Source organism: Protopterus annectens, chromosome 2.part1 (genome assembly GCF_019279795.1).
Source record: "Protopterus annectens isolate FY-2018-M chromosome 2.part1, PAN1.0, whole genome shotgun sequence".
NCBI classification, from domain to species: Eukaryota; Metazoa; Chordata; order Ceratodontiformes; family Protopteridae; genus Protopterus; species Protopterus annectens.
In genome coordinates, this window is record NC_056729.1 from 608269983 (window position 1) to 608290544 (window position 20562).

A 20562-nucleotide genomic window follows, 5' to 3' on the forward strand; every position below is an offset into this window, starting at 1 on the left:
ACATGCTATGTAAGATGTATAAATGGTTTATTCTTCAGCACAAACTATTTTTATAGTGGAAGTATTCTTTAGGTTCAAGGTCATGAACAGAATTTTATGTCACGATAAACACAGTAACAATTACATCTGTAATACTTTGTAAACAACTTACAATAGCTCAGCAACCACTGAAGTTACATACATACTGTTATCAGCATTTTATTTACATAGCCGAGTGCCTTCATATGAGGCTAAGAAGTTCTGTCAGTGCTACTTGGTTGTAGAAATAATTACAAAATGTGAAAATTATATCTATATAAATTAATATCATAAAAACAACAGTTAATATCTATTTATCTGCACTAGACAGAGGTCAAATATTAATGCAGTTGAGTTGCCATTGTGTAAGCTTTAATATGAAATCTTTTAAAAACTTGTACATAGCATAGGTTTGGAATTATTGATGCAAATATGAACAAACAATATTTGATAAAAAAGCAAAAACAGAACAGAGTTAAGGATCCAGGCTTCTTCAAATCATTTTTATTACTGCAGAACACAAACGCTTTCACCAGTTAGGCTTCATCAGGTGTATTAACTAACATAATTGCACCTGTATTTATATCAAACATCACATGACATATAAAGTATATATAAAAACAATACATAAAAAACACAAGGGACAATAACGTATATTATCTTTGCAGTGGTCTATTCTTTAAAATAGGTCTTAATGGTATATGGTCATTCAGGCCATGACCATCATTAGCTCTCAACTTGACTATCCACTTTGAAACGGCAACAGTAAGGAGGAGAACTATAGTGACCAAAGCGCAAATACACCAATAAGTAAATGGTAGTGTGCAGGATGGAAATAAAGACCTTCAATCAATCTCCCCCACTTTTTTAGGCAGTCCAAATCCAACAGGGCTGCAATTTCCTTTACCCACCAGGAGTTGATCTGTCAGCCGAGGAAGGGGTCGAAGAAATCAAACACAGTCAAGGGGAAGAAGTATGACGAGAAACAAGAGGAAACAAACGGACAGTATGGTGAGTCCATACACTATAAAGAAAGCTTTTCTAAACATCAAAAACTGATAGTAAATCTGTCTAATTTTGAGCTTTCTGTTTCAGAATGTAATGTTCTAGCAAAAGGACTTTCTTTTATTCCTGCTATGGACTCTAATATCACTGATATTGTGTTAGATAGCAAATTGTTTACTAGGAATTTAATGTTAAAAATCTTATATGACAATAGTGAAGGAAGAAATTGTTCTATTTTTAGGAAACCAAGTAATTTTATGCCTAAATTAAATCCACTGCTATCTGCTTTTTAAAAAGTTTGCATTGATGATGCTTATAAGGTCTATTATGAACAACGAACACAAACTAATGAAAAGAAATGGCATAATCTAAGTAAAGATCAAGTTTGGCATTAAAGAGCTTACAGACAAATCAAACTATTATGATACGCCCAGCTGATAAGGGAGGGCCTATTGTAATTTTAGATAGAGAGGATTATGAAAAGAAAATGTTATCTTTATTAAGTGATGATACCTTTTATAAGTTAATTGATAAAGCACAAGTAAATAAAATGGTTGAGTATGTTCATAAACAACTGAAAGAGATGGCCAGAATGAACCTGATAGATGAAAGTTTGTTTAAATATTTTTTGATTCACAACCCTACTATACCAATGATTCAAGGTCTACCCAAAATACATAAAAATATTGAAAATCCCCCTATGAGACCTATAGTAGCTGGTAGAAATTGGTGTACCAAATCTATCTCCATTTTTCTGGAAAAAACACTTAGAAATCTTATTAATCAAATGAAGCACATTTTGAAAGACACTGAGCATTTTGTAAAGGATTTGTATAATTTTACATCTGAAAGGGAATATGCTGAGAAGATGCAATTATTATTGGTTACACTTGATGTGGTGTCATTGTTTACTGTTATACCAAATGACTATGGAATTAACAGTGTTGTTGAATTAATGGTTGAAAATGGGAAATCTGATAGTAATATTATAGAATCAACAAGAGTGCTGTTAAGACTAGTGCTGGAAAATAATGTGTTTATTTTCAAAGATAGATTTTATTGACAATGTCATGGTGTAGCCATGGGAACATCTTGCGCCAAAAGCTACACTAATGCTGTAATGTTAGGATGGGAGAAAAACATACTAGAGATGAGTGAATATAAAAATAAAAAAATAGTTTTTTCGTAGATTTATGGATGACCTTTTCCTGTTATGGGGAGGTTCAATAGATGAACTCATGTCCTTTGTTTATTTTATTAATACCTCCACTAATTTCTTGAAATTTACTTTGAATTTATCCCTACAGTGAAATCAATTTCTTAGATGTAACAGTATTACAAGATTTAGATGGCCATTTGAATATCAAAATGTTCAGGAAGGAATGTCATGTAAACAACCTCCTCAGAAGAGATAGCATGCATCCCCAGTTCATTTTTAGTAATGTAGCACAAACCAAGCATACAGAGCTTCTAGATTAAATGCAAGAGAAGATGACTTTACACTACAGCTCAGTAAGATGCAAAGTGAGTTAAAGGAAAGAGGTTATGATCAAAAGCTGATTAACCAAAGCTTGCAGATAGCAAGGAAATTAAGATATAGTAAAATCAGGCCTTACTTTTCTAAACAGATAGAAGATAGTAGAATGACAGGAAAGTCAGAAACTTCACAACATTTAAAACCATGTTTCAGTTACTCCAGGAACATAAATTATTATACAGGTGTTATAAATAAAAATTGGAACATTTTGACTTCTGATAAACAAGTAAGTAAGTTAATAGGGTCACATCCACAATTTACTTTTATGAACCAGAAATCATTAAAAAGACAACTCTGTAATCCCAGAGAAGAGGTTATGCATAGTGTTAATCTAGGAACTAGACCCTGTAATAAATGCCATTTTTGTAGTTTTATAGATGCTAGCATGCAATTTCAACATCCAGATACAGGCGTGATACATACTTTTAATATAAATGCTAAATGTGATTCTATGCATGTGGTCTATTTGGCTACATGTCAAATATGTAGAAAGTTCTACGTAGGTAAAACTGATAGACCATTTAAAGATAGAATTAGGGAACACATCTATCATATAAGGAAAGGAAGTATGTTTAACGCCTTAGCTAGGCATATTAAAGACACTAGCATACAGAATAAGTTTACATTTAGGGTAATAGGTAGAAGTCTTGAAAGTTTAAGGGGAGGTGACATTAAGGTACAAACTAAAAATTTAGAAACAAAGTGGATAGTCAAGTTGAGAGCTAATGATGGTCATGTCCTGAATGACCATATACCATTAAGACCTATTTTAAAGAATAGACCACTATGAAGATAATATACGTTATTGTCCCTTGTGTTTTTTATATATTGTTTTTATATATACTTTATATGTTTTATATGCCTTTAAGATTTTAACATGGTCATGTGATGTTTGATATAAATACAGGTGCAATTATGTTAGTTAATACACCTGATGAAGCCTAACTGGTGAAAGTGCTTGTGTTCTGCAGTAATAAAAACGATTTGAAGAAGCCTGGAGCCTTACCTCTGTTCTGTTTTTGATTTTTTAACAAGGATACACTTTTTATTTAGGTACCCGGTAGCTGTTGGGACTGTTTTGTGTTTTAAACAATATTTGATGCCTAGAGGCATCAGTAGGAGTTAACTACAGATGCACCTGGAGGTGCCTCTCAGATGTAATGAGTTAAAATGTATTTGGCAGATACCAGATGTTAACTTAGAAAGTACTACATTAGAAATTTTAATTCAGAGGAATCATATGGTGTGATGATATTCACAGCAGCAAGGAATACAGGGGAAATACCATACTGTTAGCCTTTTCACTCCATAAGAAAAGCTAGCTGGGGTCAAAGTATCTGTTTACATAAACAGCACCTTTAGGTTACTCTCATCACATTCAGTGACTTCTTTTTAATAACACCTACTGACATAACACATGTAAAGAAAGTGAAAAGAGTAACGTACTATTGTAGGCTACACAGGCTAACACGTGAGCAGAAATTTCAACATTGCCCCCCTTTTAATTAGATTGAAACTTAAATGATAGATGATCATAATACTGAAACCAAACAAGCAAAAGATGGAAAAAACTGAAAGTCATGTGCCTGAAAATACTGTTTTGTATACATGAAAAAAACGTGAAACAAATGCCTAAAATTCAGAAAACTATTAACAATATAACACATTTACACAGAACTTAATTTATTTTCATGAAGTTTGCAAATCCTTGAAAGAAGTATTTGATTTTAAGAAGGTGTGGGATAACAGATTTTGAAGAGTTGGTTTCTTGCACCTATAAAATTTACATCACATATCCAAATTTGTTAAATAAAATTATTATGAACTGAAAACATATTTAAGCACTCTATAATCATAGGATCATAGGAGTTTACTAGGCTATCGACCCAGTGGTCATTTCAAGCCTAGCCATTTCATTGCAATGTAAAACTATAGATACTCTAGTCAATTACCCAGGACTGTATTTATTAATGACTACCCATGTCCAGGAGGGTTGTGAGTACTATCCCCAGTAAGAAATTACAATGCCCCATCCACTCATCCTGGTTCCTTTCGAGCAGTGTGATAGAGGTGCTCTGTATCACACGAATTGGCAGCCTATTCCAAAAATGCAGCAGTCACTGGGAGATAAATCTGTCCCTCCAGCACATCCTATTCAAGTCGCAGGCCATATTTAGGTCTCTAGAATGGATAGCTCTAGTCCCGTTTGATTTATGGATGTGCAGCAAATGCATTACATTTGGGTTGGAGATTGGTCTGTAAGCCAGGCATAAGACTCCCCTAAGAAATCTGTACGATACTGAGTATAGTGACAGAGACTTTAGTTGGTCTGTGTAAGACACATGCTGGAGTCCCTTGATCTTCTTAGTTAGAAACCTCTGAGGTCTCTCCAATTACTGCAGGTGCTTTGCACAATACATACCAAAAGGGGCATTATACGCAGTTATGGGCCTGATTAGTGATGAGTATAGAGGGGTTATAACCTACTTTGTTCTAGAGGTGATGTCTTTGCTAATCAAGTGTGCTACATACAAAGCCTTCCTTACTACAGTAGACACATGGTGGTCAAAGTTAAGTTTGCAGTCTTCTTGTGATCCCAGATCTCTTACCACTTTGTATGTACATAGGGTATTGTTGTTAATTTGATAGTGTGAAGGGACATTGCTTTTACCAAAGAAGGGAATGATGATGCATTTCTTTACATTCAGTTTGAGACCATGACTAAAACACCAGTCATTGGTCTGCATAAGACCCTCCCCAAGTATACTGACTTCATTTGGTGATTCAGTAATTGAACCCAGTTTGTAATCATCTGCGAACTTGGTTAGCCACATCCCCTTAGTTTTGGCCTGAACTTCTGAGAAGTATATACCAAACAGAAGGGGGGCCCAGCACTGACCCTTGTGTCACCCCACTGGTGACAGGTCTGTAGGCTGATGTGGCATCACCCACTTTGATAGTGTGTGACTGGTTTGTGATTCAGTTGGCAACCTATCTTACAACAAAGGCGTTTACATTTAGTTTAAGTTTATCGTTAATGCCTAAGTGTGAGATTATGTCAAAGGCCTTTGTCAAGTCGAGGTATGCTGTGTACAAAGATTTGCCCTTGTCAATGGCCCTGGTCACATTTTCAAAGAAATCCACCAGGTTTAACAGGTGGGATCTGCCCTTGACAAAGTCGAATTGGGTCAGATCCAGGGTTTGGAGGTCACCTATGTCTTTATTTATGAGGTCCATACTGGCTTTACAGATGAGGCTGTTCAAACTTATGGGTCTATAATTCCCTGGGTCTGTTGCTAAGCTACCATTGTGGATAGGAATAACTGTTGCTGTTCTCCATTCTGCAGGAACAAAGAAAGTGGTTAGGCTGTGATTGAATAGGGTACTTCATGGTGATGGTAGTTCATCTGGTCCCACAGAGGTTGCATTTTTTGAAATAGACAAGGCTTTAATGACCTGCTCTTCTGATATCCAGGGTGGGGGGAAGCTGGGGGCAAGGTTTGTGACAAGTCTGGAGGGGAAAAGGGAGTGAAATTTTCACCACATCTGTCTGCTAGCAGGTTTGCTATCTCTGCAGGATCAGTGTGTGTGATACCGTTAGTCACTAGTTTGGTAGATGCTTGGGTCCTACCTTTTAAGTTATGTACTTAGCTGTAAAAGGCATTATGATTGTAATTGGCTGTGATTGCTAAGTTTTTCTCAAAGTTCCCCTTAGAGGATTTGATGTGTTGTCTTATTTACCTGTTGAGGCTGAGGATGGTGTTTTTCCATTGTTGGGGCATCATCTTAATTTTCTTAGACAGCAACATTTTCCATTTGTTGTAAAGTTTGTTGTTGCTGGATGTCCGTCAGGGCAGCTTTTTTTTTTTACTTGGGCCTCTAGCTTTTATTCTTTCTGGAACAGCTGAATATGTACACTTATACAAGTGATTGTACAGGGCTTTAATGTAAGCTTTGGTGTAGTTAACACATCCAGCTGGTGGTGGGGCTTGAAATGCATTTATACCATCCCGTAGAAGGGTATAATTTGCTTTGGTGAAGTTTTTTCATCTGACTTTGTCCTTTGTGTGTTCTGGTGTTAGTACCAGTTGAAAGGGGAGTGAGGACCAGATCTAGTATGTTTTTTCCTCTTGTTGGGGTTTGAACAATTTGTTCCAGGTTATTTGAGTCAACAAATCAAGGAACTTTTGTGCTAATGAGTTAGGGCTAGAGTAGGTTTCCCAGTTGATGGTGGGATAATTGAAATCCCCCATGTCCAGAGTGTTTGGCAATATTTGGATTGACTTCAGTTTGGTCAAGTAGGCCTCATGCATCATGATTCATGGAGAGGCATTTATAACTAGCTATAACTTGAATGGGGGTCTTACCTACAATAATCTGAAATTGGAGTAACTGCATGGAGTTGCCCAGGTTAACTAGTCTGGAGGTCAATTTATCTCTAATATAGATAGAAACACCGCCTCCTTTGGTTCTCACACTTTCATTTTGTGGTCTGAAGGTGTAGAAGGCATTGTAGCCTTGCAAGGCCGGGATACACTCTGAGGCCAGGTTTCTGTCACTGCACAGGCATCTGCATGGTGCAGTGATAGAAGTGCTTCCAGGATGTGCAGTTTTTTTGGTTTATGCTCTTAGCAGTTAGCAACATAACCCTTATTTTGTTATGGTTGGCAATTTTCACATCAGCAATTTTGCTTTTGAGACCTTGCCTAAAAAATGCACTATGCAGAGAGGCAAGAGCCTTTGCCGGCAACCTAAAGCCTAGTGGTGCCAGCTGCAAACTGTCTCTGGTAAAGCAGCGAGGTTTTTCAACCATGTCATCCCAGGCCAACAGAAACTGGATCCTCTTTGAATGACACCAAAACCTAAGTCAATTATTGAAATTGATCATTTTTTGTTTATACTGTGGCATCATTCTAGGTGAGAGTAATATGCTACTCAAGGTTGCCTAGGATACATACTCAGAGAGCTCATTCATGTCTCTCTTCATATAGTCCAGTGAGGTACGTCTTAGGTTTTTCACTCCAACAGAGTCATAATGGTACTTGTTGCCGAAAGACCTGAGTACATGTATGATCTAATGAATCCTGTCACCGGACAGGCACCTGACCATGACTTTCTCCTTATCTAACCTGGTGAGTGGGACACTCATTTGTCTAACTATGAAGTCTGCAACAACAAAAAAAAATGTTTTTTTGAGTGCTATGCCTTAAGGGCTTGGTGGGTGACTCTGCTGTTGCTATGTGTACTGGGTGCTGTGGGAACTGTGTCAGTTTTAGTAATCTTTTGTTTTGGAGGTCTCTGCTGTTTTTGTTAATATTTTTGAGAGAACCTCCGCATATGTTTATTTATGTGCTGGATGCGTACTATGTGCATGAGTAGTGGTACTATGTGCATGAGGAGTGGTGGGTGAGTTGACAACCTCTTCAGTGTGACTGTTTTGAGTACAAGAGAGTAGGGATTCAAGATTCTTGGTGTAGCTACATCTCTTGCAGTCTGTACTAGAGTGAGTTATTAATAGAGGGTTGTGTGAAAAATATTCACTCTGTGCTGTAAAGAATAAAAAAAGAAACTTTCTTTCAAAACTATGTCAATAGTTGCATTTGGACTACTGTGCCATAACAAATGTAGTGCGGATAATATTGAGATAGCTTATGCTATGAATTTATGGAGTTGTTAAAACTGATAGATAAGAAGGCTGGATTGATAACTTTCCATTAAATAAATTAAATAATGTGATATTAAACATATAAGAATATATTAATAAAGATTTCATTAAAGAAAATCAACTATTACTGATCATATACAAGGACCTTCCTGATGAGTCAGTTGTTACTGTTATCCTCTTATTAGTCCCCGCCTATGGTTCTGAAGGCTAACTTGTTTAGAGATATGTTCCAGAACTATCTGGAAATTATTGTGAATTAATGTAGAAACAGTAGTTTTTAATGTGACATCTTTCACTCATCATCCTTCTGTCTCAGTTGCCATGCACATGTCAGTGCATGTGGAAATGAATAATCTGTTCTGTTTATAAGTTATAGATTTGTCTTGATTCCCCTTGTCAGTAGTAGTCTTAGTTCTAATGGACCCTAAGATGGGCTTATAAATACGTTTCTCTGTTTTATTTATTACTTCATCCCTAATTTCTTTTAAGAAACTGTCGGCGTATCCTCTCCTAGAAAACATGTTGAATACTACATTGCATTCATTGTGGAAATCCTCCAATTCTGACACCATCCTGGCTATCCAAACTAATTGCCCTCTTACCACTGCTTTTTCTGATGCCTTGGATGCCAGCTGGTGTAAAACTGAGTAATAGGTAACACAGTCAATTTGAGCAGATCTAGTTGCTTTAATCCACCACTACATCACATCTTGCATTTGTTTGAAAAGGTTTATGAATATGAGATAAATGAATGTTTAGCACAACCTAGTGCTGTTAAATATTTTAATATGTCTGATGATGAGACTAAGTTGTTCAAAGAAATTGTTTATGATAAAAATATTTGAGTAATGAGACAAGACAAAGAATGTGGGGTAGTAGTAATGAACAGTGTGGATTATTCAAATGATTTGAATGTGTTGTTGATGGATAATACTTATGAAGAGGTCTCAAAAAATGAAATTAATATTGTCTTCTTCTTAAAAATCAATCTATTATTAGAAGACATGTTATTACAAGGCCAAATTTCAAAATGTGATTATGATTTTATGTTAAATAATAAACCTGTTATTGCTAGTATCTTTGGCATCCTTAAGATACAGAAAAGTATTGTCAACCCTCCTTTCAGAACTATAGTGGATGCCAAAAGATCAAAAACATTTTTTATTGCAAAGTTAGTGGATCAAACTTTGGAAAGTGAGTTAAACAAAATCACACACATTTAGAAAGGTTAATGACATTTTAAGTATGTTAAACAACACAGATTTTCAGCCTAATGGTATATTTGTGACTATTGATGGACGCAATTTATTCAAGTTATTCCCCATGATGTAGGTTTAAAATGGTTAGAGGAACAATTGTTTGTTCAGACATATCCACACAGACTGGATAAATGCAATAGTAGTGCTTTTGGAAGTAATATTGAAAACAATTATCAATTTTTTGAGGGCCAATACTTTAGGCAATTGACTGGGGTGGCAATGGGGGCAGTCTGTGCTCCCACTTTTGCCAACTATATGATACTACAATTGGAAATGAAGTTTATTTTCAATAGTGATTACAGGAACTCATGGATTTTGTATACTAGACCCCTTGATGATATTTGTATCTTGTAGACAGATACCCAGAGCAAATTGCAAGCATTTTTTACCTCTATTAATAATAATACTGTGTAATTCTTAAAATTTTACCACACCTTCACTGAACTTAAGATATCCTTTTTAGACAATGAGGTGAGAAAAAGATCAAACCAATAGTAGATACTGTACAAACATATACAGAAAACACACTTTTTCCAATTCTTATTTACAGTACACCAGCTGGCATCCAGGGCATCAGAAAAAAACAGTAGTAAAAGGGTAATTAGCTCACATAGCCAGGATGGTGTCAGAATTCCAGGAATTCCACAATGAATGCAACTTAGTATTAAACATGTTTTCTAGGCGACGATACCACGACAGCTTCTTAAAAGTAATCAGGGATGAGGTAATAAATAAGAAAAAGAAAGGTGTTTAAAAACCCATCTTAGGCTCCATTAGAATTGAGACTACTACCGAAGAGGGGAATCAAGACAATTCTAGAACGTATGAACAGAATAGATTATTCATTTCCGCATACATCTTGGATAGCAGACCAATAGCCAAGTGTATTAACAAAAACTGGAAACTTTTCTATCTTAAGCTGATATATTTTAGAAAAATTAGGTCTGAGACCCAATATTAATTATAGAAGACACAAAGCATTTATAATATATGTGTAGGCCAATAGGAGTTCAACCCTAGATATAAACAAATGTAAACAAATAATTAAATGTGGAAGTTGTTCACAATGCTCACATATAATTACGAGTGACAGTTTTTGCATTGGGAACACTGCATTCAAAATACATGGACATTTTTCATGTTACACTAAACAAATAGCATACATGGCAAAATTCAAACTCTGTCCAGCTTTTTATATAAGGGAACCTTCCAGGAGATTAAAGGAACATTTATAACAGCATTTTTAGATATAAGAAAAGGGAAAACAACTAATGCTTTGTTTAGCCATATAGCAAATTTTAGCAATCATTCTTCTCTTTTTTTTTTTTTTTTTTTGTTTTGTTTTTTTTTTGTACTAGAGCAAATGTAAAATGATCATCAGGGTAGGGTTATCAAAGAACACCTTGACACATGTGAATTAAAATGGCAACTCAAATTAAATGCTATGTGCAGTCCAGGATTAAACGAAGCATGTACTATTAACCCAGTTTTAAAATTAAAATATTATAAGGGCTCTTGAAGTAATTAATTGTTTAATACTTTATTAGAATTTTAATGGCTGACAGAACTCAAATGATTTTATGTCTATGTATTTAAATGTTTTAAGTGTGTGTAATGCAGCTCAGATGAAGTTCTGTTAAGTACAGGAACAAAAGTGCTTAACTTGTATAATAAAATGTAATTGTTTTTTATCTCTTGGCTTTGAGTTGTCTGCCTGCTAGCACTGCAAAAAACTTTGTTGGAGTTTGTTATTTATCTGTAAGTTATAATAGTTAGCATTGTTGTATTTTATATTTTTTATGAAATGTGTTTTTAATGAGTTTTTCATTGATATAAATTGAGATAAAATACATCCAGATAAAAAAATATATATATATATATGTAGTGTGTATATATATATATATATATATATATATATATATATATATATATATATATATATATATATACACTTAGTGTATATACATATATTTTAATTTATTTATATGTGTGTGTATATAGGTCCCATTCAGTTGGTTGACTTGTTAAAAAGACATCTCTTTCCAATTTGCTTAATTTGGTTGACAAGAAAGCAAACTGATTTAGGTGAGAGATCACTACAATACCTGTTGGGAATATGCCCTTTCCAAAGTACTGTGTAATCTTGGAGTTGGTTTATTTAATTACCAAAGTATTGTGTAATCTTGGAGTTGGTTTATTTAATTAGTAGGGGATGCAACTGGAGTAACCCCACCCCCTATATAGGTGCAAGGGTGCTTGCAGCATGCAAAAAATATGTTTTATTTTATTATATGCTAAAAGGTTATATCTCAGTGCAAGCACACTAGTTTGTCAAAATGCTCTTGTCAGCCACTTTTGTTGACCATTTTTAACACTGATATACTTAAAATACAGTTGTTTTCAGTTATCCATATATCACCACCATCAAGTTTAAACTGAAGAGCTTAGATTTATTTATTTCTAATTCTCACTGCTAAGCTCTTTTTTCATTGGAGACATTTTCAGACAATTACAAGTAGTATGCCGGTATATTAAATACTTAAAACAAGAACAGTCCATCCAAGTAATGTTTTAATCGATGTTTGTTCAACACAGTTTTAAAATTCAAATGGCCACTTAACTGTTTCCCTTAGTTAGCATGTAATAGAGCTTGCCATTTATATTCTTAACAATATAATTAAATTACCCCACTGAAATCTTTAGAAAAAATATTAAACAGAAACATTTTAAAACTAGTGCATGCAATGAATGTTTACAAAGTGCATTTTTCTAATATTTATCACTAATGAAAGATGTATGTTCATACATTCTCCTGTTTAAAAATTTAGTTCAATGTACGTGGAATCCAGAAAATAAAATTCATACTTGAACATGCACTACATTTTAATGAGGTACAATTAAAACAACAAGGAGAGTCATAACTCATTTCAGTATTCTCAGAGACATAGAAATAAACTGACATGTCTTACAGTTTTAGAACTGTTCAAGTATTGTTGATGTCTTCAAAATCTTCCTCACTATATATATATATATATATATATATATATATATATATATATATATATATATATGCATATGTATATATATATATATATATATATATATATATATATATATATGCACATACATGGATGAATGGATAGATTTGTGTGTGTATGCATGTGTGTGTATGTGTGCGCGCGTGTGTGTGTGTGTGTGTGTGTGTGTGTGTGTGTGTGTGTGTGTGTGTGTGCGCGTGTGTTTGTGTCTATGTATTTAGGAAAAAATATAAAAAGAAAATCACTATATAAAAAAAAGCAATAAAGAATATTATATATAATTATTAATAGTCTAAAAATAAAATAGTACACTTTATAAATGCATACAAATTTCAAAATTCATTTCAACACCCACCTAGCATAAATTAATGAGATTATTATTGATTATTATATAATAATTGAATAAATAGTTGCTGTACCCCATATAAAGAAGATTGTGCAAATGTGAGGTTAGATTCTGTGTCAGCAAAATGCTGAAATATCAGAGTGTGCAATAAAAATACTGAGCGGTCTTTTGGATCTTCAATATGTTTTTTTGTTGTATGTATGTATTTACCCTGCCTTTGATTCCTAATATGGGATGTGATAAAAAGCTTCCCTATTAATCTGACAAAACTTTAGCTTGACAAACTACAAAAGATCGACAGCTAAATATTGAAACATCCAAACCGCGAACGATCAGCTAAGCAAATTTTTCCCATCGAAAGAATTCACTTGGCTGTTACACAAAACTAAAACTTTTCAACCTGAATTAAGTGGGGGAGGGGGGGCTTTGTGCCCCTCGCACCCCACCTAACTAAATATACTAACTCTGAGAGTGCTCCACATCAGGGAACGGGCAAATTCCCATTAACAGCAAAGAAAATTCTTTCCCTGAGAAAATTTTGCTTAGCTGGCCATCCGCGGTTTGGCTGTTTTGATCTTTAGCTGTCGATCTTTTGCAATTCGACAAGCTAAAGTTTCATCAAATTAATAGGGACCTGATAAAAATGTCTCTGGCACACTGTGTAGATATTTAAAAGAATCAGGAGGTTGAATCTATCAGCCAGAAATTTAAGTGGGCTAAAGATATCATTAACCACATAATTTCTCCTAAATTTTCTATATTTGTGTTACCCACTAGACGTTAAAGTAAATATCTGTACACTGCACAAAACTTAGATACAGGTACTTCCCTGAAACAGCATAAGCAACAAGGGTATTATATAGTCTCTCCAAATGTTATAAAAACAGTTCTTAATGCTGAAATCTTGCAATGCATGTATAATTTCTTCTTAGATGGTTTTACTATTTTCTCCAAAAGATACGTATTTTGTTATGTATTATAAATGTTTTATAGTTGTTTACTATATGAAGTAATTGTGTTGTACTGTGTTTGGCATTAACTCAGCCTGGACTGTTTCCCTTGTATTAATCTTTTACTGTAAACCACTCAAATTTAAAATAAAAAATATTACTAGTTCATGCTTTTACAGTACTTTTTTTTTTTATAAAGAAGAAGTTCAAAATGTTACAACTACCTCCTCCATGCACAAAACCCAGGGTTTTAGACTCCTCATAATGGGTAGTCTGTTCTTGATAACCCACCAATCTGACTTTTAGCAATTTGGGGACACTGATTTCCCATGCATTCCTGTAAGCCACTCTTCCATTATTTTCTGTATAGCCCTTCATCTGGGTTCTGGTATTTTATACAAGCTAGGCACAATCTTCCTTTCTAAACCCAGCTTCATATGGCATGAATTGATGTTGTAAGGTAGCTCAGCAAGCAATCATTGCTCCTTAACAGAAACCTTTCTTTTCTAAGTTTCTGTGTTATGGGTGTGACCTCTTTTAAATCAAACTGCAATTCATTTATGATATAGCTAGCATCCTTGCTAGCATCTCTGCTAACTTCTTTATCATAAACACAAATGTTCTTTGCTAGAGAATGATGTGCTCACATTATATACTCTATCATGCTTACTATTTTTATTTTCTGAGCACTTGTTTGTAAGTAAAATACCAGGATAACCCTTAGCCTCACTAGCTATTCTTGTAAAAGCACTTTGTGTGTGCACTTCTACCTTACTCATAGAGCTTATAATCAGTAACTTCACTGCTCAGCTGACGTTCCCTATGTTCTCTCTGTTCAGACTTGACTTGTTCTGTTCTCTTTATTACTACTTTACTGAACGTCTACCCTGGGTTTTACCTGTATTCTTTAAGATACATGATTCTTGTCCATCACCAGTTAACCTTAACACTGGCCTCTTAACATTTACCTTTGATACTACCTTGTTTTTCCTTGTAGAGGTCACTTTCTTCAGTTAAGGCTTTCACGGTATCTGAAACTTCTACATCCTCTAGTTAACTTGTTCTTTAGATAAAAGTTTTGAGTTTGTTCTGCTGTATAATACAGGACTACTATGCACTTTGATTTCCTCAGTCATCTGTTTTTCTATCCTGATTCTAGGTTTCCCACCATGAGGAACATATTTTCCTCACTACAAAAGTCATCTATCTTTTTAAAGTTTATGGGACTTGTTGGCAAGTCGACTAATCCAGGATTACTTTCTTCAGCAACCTGCTTTGAGGTAGCTTTTTTTCTCTACCTTAGTTTGAGTGGATACCACCTTTTTACTTTCTTCCCAATATTTATCCTGCCTGTTCCTTGCAGAGGGTAACTCAGAGTAAAACATACCGATTCTGCTTTTACCTTGTTTCATGGATTCCTGTTGCTGAGTCTGCCTTCAATTATGTTTTCTTTATACTAACAGAAATAGATTCAGAACTCTGCACTCTCCTGTTCAGTTCATTTCCTACAGTTGTTTCCTTCTTTAGGCCCTTACTTAAGGGCCTTTCTTCTGTCTCTCTCCTCTTTGTTTCAGTACTAAGAATTCTAGTAAGTTTATGCATCTATTTCTGTACTGTACTCATATGTCCTTCACTTTCTGTACTGACAATCCTCACATTTCTGGTATCAGTCTTTCTTATAAGCTCATTTATAGTTCATGTGCTGACAACTTTTAAAGCTTTTATCCTGTACTGCCCTAATATGACAGAATAATTCCAACCTCAAGCAAATTATGGCTCCTTTTCTTTCACACCCTTTCTTATTTAACTTTTCTAGGTCCTTCTGTCAACTAACCTGTTCACCAATCTGATGCATAGAACTCATTTCCCCTTGTTTACAATCCCTGTTTCAGATCACCAGGAATTTTACTCAAGGTTACCTTGTCTCTCAAGGAACACCTTTTCTTGTTTTCTTTATAGTCCTCTCCTTCTTTCTAAGAGTGAATCAGCACAACTTTCCCATTATCTTTTCCTTCTCAAAGTTGATGTCCTTCTATTTTAGGCTGAATGTTTGCCAACCTGTCAATTAATTATTCTTCCCTATGTCACTCTGAAAATGGTATAGCTAAACTCAGCTCATCTACTTCTATTTCGGGGTGAATCAACATCAGTCTTTCAATATCTTTTCCTTCTATGTCAGGATGAATGCATACCATCCTCTCACCAGCTGCTTCTTCACTAAGTCTCTCTGAAAAGTCACAGCACATTTCAGACATCACTGTTCCTGAGCTAACAGAAGTGAGTTTAGAACTCTGCTGAGGTATTTCACATCACTCCTTAATTACAATAAATTAACTCAACAGTACTGAAAAGTATGGCTCAGTATAGAAAAGTCTGGAAGTTTTATAAGTAAAAGCAATGACAAACACTCAGATAACAAATGCAAAGAAACATGCAACAGATGTAAAAAATGAATTCAAAAGGCTAAACATCTTTACTTTAAAAATGTACAAAAAGCTTACTTTAATAACTTTTCTAATACCTGGTCAGCCAACAAAAAAGTACCTGAAAAACAAAACAAAAGTGGTCAATAAAGACCTTCTTATTTTGTCATCACTTTAGGATCCAACTTGTTTGCAGATCTCTTAAAACTAATATATTAAATTTTACTGATCAACAAAATTAACCCATTAATATTCCTATACAAACGTATGCATCCTCCTGCACCTTTAGTTGCAGCCTATCACCATGCCCAGCATTCTTATATATCTTTAACTTTTCACCTGTCATCATATCTAATAGTGTTTCAGCTTCCATTAAATCCTTACGCTCAGCTTATTAAATACACACACACACACACACACACACACACACACACACACACACACACACACACACACACACACACACCCACAGGTATAAAAAAAAACAAAAAAAAAACATTCTTTTAGCAAAATTGATCAACATAAGTATTTTAGAAGGCTCTTTCATAGTCTTTAGCAACAAGCAGACCCATCACAATTCTCAGCCTTCTGTCTCAAATACTGGAGAGGATTATGCACACTCATCATATAATATATATTACCAGACATAATTTAATAACTCGTACACAGTACAGATTTCACTTAGGACACAGCACTCATAACTCAATGGTGACATAGTTATTTCTGCAGCTGTTTTCTTGCATGTCTCCAAGGATTTTTAGGTTGCAAACCACAATTATCTCAAGAATGCAATGCCTAGGATATTCAACTGAAGTTTTACTATAGTTCACTTACTACATTATCAATCATACTTTAACACTTTAGTGGCAAACAAAATGTTCTGTGGCATTTCTATTAAACATAGAACTTCCAATGGCATCTGTTCTCAGCCTGCTACTGATTGGCATTTTTACTAATAATACATAAAATTATATAAAGGATATCAAGTTAATAAAATATACTGAGAACTCAATGCTAGCAAAACAAGCCAAAGAAAATCCATAACCTTATCTGACGGCTTCAAGAAAGCTTTAGCTATCTTAGCCAACGGATTGACCTAAGCAAAGCAACCACTGATGGTAAAATTTAATTTCATTTAGTTGCTGGAACCTGTGTTCTGAAAGATTGCCATCCAGACTATCTGCAAATATACAGAGCTGAGTATTTTTTTTTTTTTTTTTGGTTATAGAGTTTAATTGTTGCTTAGATCTCTGTTGAAACTGTTGTCTCACTGTTCTAGGAGACTGATCTGCAAATATACAGAGCTGAGTATATATTTTTGGTTTTAAAGTTTGTACTGTTAGTTGTTGCTTAGATCTCTGTTGAAACTGTTTTGTCCCACCTACCCTCCCTATTTTTGGTTTGTAGTTTAAATTTGGTGTCTTTTGCAGTTGCCCGCCCCACTGTGGACTTGATCTGGGACACTCCCCCAGCCCCATCTCTTTACCACATTCTACCTAATAAACTCTTTCTGCACTTGCTTTTAGTCCTTTTTAATTTAATTGCATTTTTAAAACTGTGTTTGGTCTAATATTGCTACATACTCAAATGAGCTAGCTTGCACTGCATGTGAATCGTTTTTACTACTGTTTTTGCTACTTTTCTGTAAAAAAAAAAAAAAAAACCTGTAAGCCTGTTTCCTATCTTTCCTGTAACTAGTGTTCCAGATAAAGGTTTGCTGTATCCAGGACTGTATGTAAGCTTCTATGCCCCCCAAGCTTTTCTGTGTTGGAGGGAAGCCTTATAGCTTATCAGTGAGAGTGGTAAGCACTAGGTAACCTGTCTACCACATAAGGAGTGGTTCTGGCCCAGAAATTGTAGTTACTGGCCGTTTGGGCAATCTCTTCCATGTTTCTCAACTTTCTAATTTGAAAGCCTGCGTTTGCACTTGTTTCTGTCCTGTAACTCATCTAGTGCAGATACAGATTCTTAGTTTTAACACTTAAATTTGCTTATTCATGCTCAGCTCTTGTTCAGAACTTGTAAGCACTAAATAAGCTACTAATTAGTATAGCACTTAATCTTCCTTGTTACCCAAAGGAAAACAGTTTTTGTACTTATTTTTATCACTTGCTTAGAGAAAAACAGCTCTTCTACTCACTTTCCTCACTTATCTAGAGGAAAATTGTTTTTTTATTCAGGCACGTCTAAGAGTCAGCTCCCAGTGTTCTCTCCTGTCTATCTGATGAATCTGGGCATCTTGAGGCAATGTAGAAATTGCCTCATGTACACAGACAACCCTCTCCTCCTACCACCCAACATTACAACCTGTGAGAGATGCATTTATCTAGCCAAACTGTAGGTAAAGCCCTCTCCAACCAAGACTGAACTTGACAGTCATGAGGAGAAGGTAAACATTTGCACCACACCACACTCATCACGTAGTCTCACTCAATCTACACCACCAAAATCCACACATAGTAACGCAAAAACATTCACGGAGGCTCTCAATAATAAACTGTCTAAGCAACAGAGACCTCCAAAGCAGAAACGCAAGCAACCTCCATCCCCCAACACAACCCAAATGACACATAGCCCACAGACTCAGTGTGCCACTCAACCACAGCCAATAAGGCAAAACAATGTACCCAACACACTAGTCATAGGTGACTATAGTCAGGTACACTGATGTCCCACTCACCAGGCTAAACAAGGAGAAGGTTACTGTCAGCTGCCTGTCGGGTTCCAGGATCCGCCACATAACACAAGCACTCAGGTCACTCCACAACAAGTACAAATATGACTCTGTCATTGTCCATGTTGGTGTGAATTACCTGAGATGTGCCTCCCTGGACTACATGAAAAGAGACATGGAAGAGCTCTCCGATCTTGTAGCCCAGGCAGGTATGACCCCAGCCCTGAGTAGCATTCTGCCATCACCCAGAATTATACCGCAGTACAAGGACAAAATAATTGACTTCAACAATTGGCTAAGCTTCTGGTGTCATTCTAAGAGGATCCAGTATCTGTCTGCTTGGGATGACATGGTCGACAGACCACGATGCTTTGCCACAGATGGCCTACACCTGTCACCCCTGGGATTCCGGATACTGGCAAAGGCTCTTGCTGCCACTATAGTGCCTTTTTTAGGCAAGGTTCAAATAACAAATTCACCATCATAACAGGAAGAGGCAAGCAAAAACTGAGGGTAATGCTACTCAATGCTAGAAGTTTAAATCTCAAAATGCACTCACTTGAGGCACTCCTTAAAATGGAGAGCATTGATATCTGTGCAGTGATTGAGACCTGGTTCAAGGCTCCAGAAAGCACCCCTGCACTACCAGGCTATAACTCATACCACACCTTTCGGCCATGTAACTTGGACCGAAACACCAAAGGTGGAGGTCTGTCCATATTCATTAAGGATATCCACACCTTCAGGCTAGTTGCTCAGCATAATGCATCCGAGGTTATCCAAGTGCAACTAACTCTGGGCAAAACTGCAATCCAAATTGTAGCTTGCTACAGATCCCCCACCATGCACCAGGATTCCCACTCCTCATTTCTTGATGTACTGGAAAATATTAGGGTTCAACCAAACACCCTAATAATGGGCAACTTCAACTACCCCACCATTAACTGGGAAAACTACTCATGTACCAACTCCTTAGCTCAACACTTTCTGGAATTCATAAACTCCAATGACCTGGATCAACTTATCCACACCCCAACCAGGGGCAACAGTATCCTAGACCTAGTCATTACCAACATGAGTGACCGGTGTTCCACACCTGAAGTCAACTCCTCATTGTTCCGATCTGACCATAAGCTAATCACCCTTGATATCTACATCTTGCCCCCACCCCCATTAAGGAAGTCACAGTAAAAAATGTCTCCAAAGAAAACTTCATGCTTCTTAAGACAGTAGTGGTGAACTTCATGACACCCATGCAGATGGACAATACAGTTACAACTGCTGAATCCTACACAAATGCACTCTATAAGCACTTACATGAGTGCATGGATCATGCTATTCCAAACAGAACCAAGACGATAGCCTCCAAAAAAAAGAAGCCAATCTGGTGGTCCCCTGCCATAAACAAACTGTACAACAGAAGGAAGAAATTGTTGCAAAAGAGAGTAAAATCCTATGAGTGCAGGAGCTCCCTGGTCAGCTTCAGTAAGAAGCTGAGATCCCTTATAAGATCCTCCAAAGCTAGCTATGAAAACAAAATTGCCACTAATTCCAAGAACAACCACAAAGCATTCTATAGCTATGTCAATAATCTCGATGGCAACACCCAGATCTGCTCTGAGTTACAGCACAAAGGCAAGAAAATTA

At 35.8% G+C, this 20562-nt stretch overlaps 1 protein-coding gene across 1 annotated transcript in view; it reads right to left on the bottom strand.

Annotated features, from left to right (window-relative positions):
- LOC122794871 (extracellular calcium-sensing receptor-like) overlaps nucleotides 1-20562 on the bottom strand; it is a 257415-nt gene that overhangs the window by 36293 nt on the left and 200560 nt on the right. The window lies entirely within an intron of this gene.